Genomic DNA, 6000 nt, shown 5'->3' on the forward strand with positions numbered 1-6000 from the left:
ATTGATGTGATGGCATTGGAATCATCCCTACTGATTCTGTGACTTTAAGTGGTGGCTTTGGAGGTAAACCCACAGATCCTACAACTCCAGGTGGACCAATAGTAGGAGGAGAGCTAGAAGATGTCAAACTAACTGGTTGAGCTGCTCCTGGGGCCAAAGTTGCAATTTCAGACTGTGAATCTCCAGATTTTATAACATGTGGCGGTGCTGGTGGAATTATTCCCTTGAAATCCATGGCTTGTAATAGTGCCACTGGAGTAACTTTCGTGTAATCAATAACTTGATGCAATGGACTGGAGATCATTTCCAATGGTCTTGTATTTTGACATACTGGCCCTGGAGGAATCTTCACTGGTCCTGTGATTTGACTTTGTGGCTTTGAGGTTATATTCACTGATTCAGTAACTTCAGGATGTGGCCCAAAAGTCATTTCCACAGTTTCCACAACTGTATATTGTGCCTTTGGATGCATCTTTCCTGATGGTATGACTTTATGGTCCAACGATGTGGTTATTTCCCCTGATTTCATGGCTCGAGATGGTGTTCCTGGGGTTATTCCCACTGGTTTTACGATATGTGGATGTGATTCATTAATCATCCCCATAGAATCCATGATTTGAAGCAATGCTGCAGGAGTTACCGTCACATTATCTGTGACTTGATTCAGGGGTCTGGAGGTCATCTTGGATTCCATAACTTGATGCTGAGCACTTGGTGTTACCTCCACTGGTTTAGTGACTTGATATGATGGTTTAGTGCTTACACTCACTTTTTTTGTGGTTTCCATTGGTTTCCCAACTTTGTCTGGTGGCTGTGGGAACAAACCCACAGATTCTATCACTTCTGAATGTGATTCTGGGATCATCCCCATTGAAGCCATGACTTGAAGTAATGCTAAAGGAGTTACCTTTATGCTCTCTGTAACTTGACATGGTAGACTTGGGGTCAATTCCACATGAGTCATGTGGGACTTATGCTGCTGAATCCTTTTTTCCAGAAGACCTATGACCCCTGTTCTATATTAAGTTCTAGAACATGTTTTGGCTCCTTCTGCAGTCCAGTGGTTTTCTCTGGAACTACGTCAGCTCCTAAACTTTTGGGAAGCGGAGTGCCCAATGATGTAACTAAGGGCCTGGATTCAAGGATTTGCGGGCCATCCCCAAGTTGTGACTGCTTACCTGGGATAAGTGACTGTGAAATTTTTGTTTCTGTTCGATTTAATCCAGATTCCACTCCAGTATTCACATGGAGCTGAAATGATGGACAGTTTGGGAATTTATTGTAGAGACTTTGTTCAGTGCTTTGATGAATGGGCATAGAGACCTGGACTTGAGGTTTCTGTGGTTTGGGAACTCCTCCTTGTGCCTCAATTAAATAATTCAGCATTGCCCATGATTCCCTTACAGGCAGAGGCACTGTTTGTTCCCTCAAAGTATAAACCTTCCAAGCCATATGTCCCTCTAACTCCCACCTAGCCAAAGGAGAGATTTGGATTGGAGCCCACCCTGAGAATCGTGGTCTTGCCTTGGTGAAAATAAAATCTGGCCCATGATCCAATGTCAAATGACTCTTGCTCTCTCCCCCATTCTTTGTTTTTTCTTGTTGGCAGAGATCTGGGGATTCGAACACAGAGTTGATAAAAGAGTTTTGGGATCTTAAGGGTGAAAGAGCTGCCAAATTCTGTAGAAGTTTTGATTTCCCAAACTCTGAGAGCTGAAAAGGAGGCAGGGCTGTGCCTTGGTTCCTGAACAGGAAAGACTGGTTTTTGGGTAAAATAGGTAAACTAGGCTCCGGATTTGCCGGGTCGTTCCTTCAGAAAAGACGGGAAGGTGGGACAGGCTGGAGTTGTTGCATAATGATCCGGAGGAGCTGCTGTCCTTAGTAGAATGTTTTGCCTTCCTACAGCCACAACAGGGTAGAACAGGCTCCCGAGCCACAAGCACAGAGGAGGTGGAGGAAGAATCGTATTCTGTGATTCAGGCAAACAGAATTCCATAAGAGTTGATCTAGGAAATAAAGAAAAGTTCCATTTGCTTTTGGGGCAGGAAAAAGTAGGAAAAGGGAAAGGTGATGGCTATTTCAATGTGAAATATTTTGTCCTGAGGGAGAACAATAACAACAAAGAGGTTGTTTTCCCCCCAATAACAATTACTTATGTAAAGAATTCCTTTACGAGGAGGATAGGAAGGTAGGGGTCTCCATTCCAATTCAGAAATGATCCATGGACTAAACCTTTGGACCCAGAATTTATCCCCACTGCCCAAACTAAGTAAATGAGCAACCAACTAACAATCACTCTTTTCCCTCTCTTCTTCCCTCCCTCTTTCCCTCTCTACTACCTCCCTTCTTTGGTCTCTTCCTCCCTCCCTCTTAAAAGTTCTACCACCTTTGGGGCATCTGGCTAGGCTCGTTGGTAGAGCATGCAGTTCTTGATCTCAAGAATTCAATTCAATTCAAGTAGAGTTTACTTAAGACAAAAACAAAAACTTCCACCACCCAACCTCCTCCCAGAAACGACCTTCCCTGACCTTGCACATTCCAGATGTTGGAAGATCTGTTGAAGACTTCTGTCCATTGACCAGAGTACATACTCCTGGGCCCATCCCATAGGGAGACCTGAAAAGCTGGACACAAGAGTAGGTCAATGTCACTGAAGTGATATTAAAGTACTAGTAAGGAAACCAATAAGAATAGTGACTTAACTTAGAAAAGGAACAGCTATCATTGTGAGGGAAGTAAAACAGTACTAGGTACTAGGTACCTTTCTCCTAACTCCTACAGAGTTTATCATTAGAGTAAGCTGAAGAGAGGAGGAATAGATAGTGAAGGTCAACTCTACTCACTGTGTCCAATTAGCTTCAGAGCAGCTCATCCTAAGATTTCTTCCCACTGGAAGCTGGGAGCAGAGGTAAAGAAGCTTTTAGCACCCTAATTGTTGATACCACCTCTACCTTGTTCCACCCCCTTGTTTTACAGATAAGACAGAGGTGAAATCATGCCTAGGATCATTGAGTTAATTAGTGATAGAGCTCAGACTTAACCCAGGGCTCAAGTTTTTATATTTTGAATTCTACTATGCTGCCTTCACCATGGAGTAGATGAAGCTGTTGGAAAGAGCAGGAACAATCATGCAAGTAGGGAGTTGGAGTAGGGGAACCAAAGTTCATAACACATATATTTCCCCCCCCAAAGGAGTCTATCCAGTGCCTATGACAAGGGAAAAAGTTATCGGAACTTCCTGCACCAAACATTAATCTCACCAAATTTCTTTCCTGATACATTGAGTTCTACACAAAAGGAAAATTAGGCAAGAAAGCATGGGGAAAGGAAGCATAGGAAGAATTATCAATCTGTTTACATCTCTTTGGAAGTTGCTAAAAAGAATCTAGCATCTTTGGAGATGCTAGAAAGAATAAGCACATTTCTTTCATTTACATAATCTTTTTCAAATTCCCTCCCTCAACCTGTTATTAAAGTCTGGAGTCTTAAAGCAGACCCACAGTTGATTTGTCATTAGCCTTGAGCTGAAGAATAAAGGATAGGATCTTTCTGACCTGTGAGTTTCTGGATCTTTTTGAATTTTTGCTGCTTTGAAGTCTAGAGAGGCACAAAGAGAAAAGAATAAAATCAGAAAATGTTCTAGGTTAGAGAATAAAGAGCACATTTCCTCTTACAGACATAAATATTGATACAGTTGGTGTCCATAACCACAGCACAGCTGGCACCCCATGCATGTATTCATAGATCATTTAATGAGTGCTTACTAAGTTCTAGGCATTAGGTTGGGTGCTAGGACTACAAAGATAAATATGACCCCTGTATTCTGGGAATTCACATTAATGGGGAAAACAGATATCTAAACAGCTAAGTTATAATACAGTGTGCTAAATACATAACACATAAATAATATATAATAATATATAACAGAAACATCTAAATATATTGATAAATAAATTTATTAAATTTATAGATATATTAATAAATAAATATATAACAGAAATATAAGTGTTAGAGAATAAAAGGACAGGGATTAACTGCCTGGGAGAGATGGGAAAAAATTCCTCAAGAAGTGGCCATTTGTACTGGAGTCTGAAGAATCAGCAAGAAAGTTTTTAAGTGAAAAAAGAGCATTCCAGGTAAGTCAAAAGCAGCATCACCAAGAAGATTGTAAAGTCATGAGTGTCAGGTGCACATTTGCTAAGACAAAAGCTGAAAATAGAAGTGGAAGCCAGATTTTGCCAAATGATGGAATTTTTATTTTATCCTTTAGGTCAGAATTTCCCGATCAGTAACGTAAACTCCTGAGTTTTTTGCAAGCATGTTCCAGGTTACTTTAAAGGCAGAAATTACATTTGTTACCATTTCAAATAAAACAGTTTTTATTTCTCCCTTTAAATCATGACATCAGTCTCGGAGAGTGTATCATAAGAGCCTACATAATATTATTCATAGTATTGCCAAATGTTTTAGCTAAACATTGGATAAAGTGTTAAAAGCAAAAAATTCTCCCAAGAATGGTGGTTCAACATAAGAAAGTCAATCAATGTGATACACCACATTAATAACACAAAGGGGGAAAAAGCTGGACAGTTATCTCAACTGGGGGAGAAAAAGGATTGCCAAAATCCCACACCTATTCATGATTTAATAAAAAAAAATAAAAACACTCAACAAACTAGGGATAGAAGGGAATTTCCTCAAGATAGTAAGGGGTATTAATGAAAAACCCACAGCTAATATCATTCTCAATAGTGAAAGCCTGAGAGCTTTTCTTTTAGGGCAGTGAACAGACAAGGATGCTCAATTTCACTACTTTTCTTTAACATTGTGCTAGAAACTCCAACCAGAGCAATTAGGTAAGAAAAATAAAAGCCATCCTTTCCTTTCGAAAGGAAAAGTTAAACAATCTCTATCTCTATTCATAGAGGACATAATCTTATTTACAGAAAATCGTAAAGAATACACACACACACACTACACACACACACAAAAACCCAATTAGAACTAATAATGAATTTAGCAAAGTTACAGAATGCAGTATCAGCACACAAAAATCAGTTGTATTTTTTTTTTTTAAGTTGGCTCCATACTGGGCCCAATGGAGAGCTTGACCTCATGACCCTAAGATCAACATAAAGATCAATATCAAGACCTAAGCTGAGATCAAGAGTTGGATGCTTAGGGGTACCTAGGTGGTTCAGTCGTCAAGCATCTGCCTTCTGCTCAAGTCATGATCCCAGGGTCCTGGGATCAAGCCCCGCATCTGGCTCCCTGCTCAGCTGGAAGCCTGCTTCTCCCTCTCCCACTCCCCCTGCTTGTGTTCCCTCTTTCACTGTATCTCTGTCTGTGTCAAATAAATAAATAAAATACTTTTAAAAATAAATAATAATTTAATTTTTTAAAAAAGATTGAAAATAGAGGGGCGCCTGGGTGGCTCATTGGGTTAAGCCTCTGCCTTCGGCTCAGGTCATGATCTCAGGGTCCTGGGATCGAGCCCCGCATCGGGCTCTCTGCTCAGCAGGGAGCCTGCTTCTCCCCCTCTCTCTCTGCCTGCCTCTCTGCCTGCTTGTGATCTCTCTCTCTCTCCGTCAAATAAATAAATAAATCTTTAAAAAAAAAAAAAAGTTAAAAAAAAAAAAAGATTGAAAATAGAAACCCTGCCTACGTTTCCAGCCTGCCTCAAGAAGTTGGGATTTATCAGCCTCCACAAATATATTAATATCAGCCAATTTTTCAATATCTCTCTCCCCTCACCCCACTGTATGTGTGTGTGTGTGTCTATATATGTGTGTGTCTGTGTGGTGTTATAATAAAGAACACATCTGCTGTTTGTCTCAGACTCCTGACACACAGCTTCAAAAACACTGGGAATTTCCTGAGTGATAGGAATGCCTTGGTTATGCTAATGAGGTAGAAAAGAAACGTTACTTCTCCCTTTCCTTTAGGAGGCTGAATTAACCTTGATTCTAGAATCTGATCAAGACATTACTAGAAAGGAAA

General features: G+C 40.4%; 1 pseudogene; it reads left to right on the top strand.

Moving 5' to 3' along the window:
* The window catches only part of LOC125109787 (intraflagellar transport protein 172 homolog), a 48399-nt pseudogene extending 43280 nt beyond the window's left edge, over window positions 1-5119 (top strand).
* Window positions 5120-6000: the final 881 nt, after the last annotated feature.

Source organism: Lutra lutra, chromosome 9 (genome assembly GCF_902655055.1).
Source record: "Lutra lutra chromosome 9, mLutLut1.2, whole genome shotgun sequence".
Classification (NCBI taxonomy): domain Eukaryota; kingdom Metazoa; phylum Chordata; class Mammalia; order Carnivora; family Mustelidae; genus Lutra; species Lutra lutra.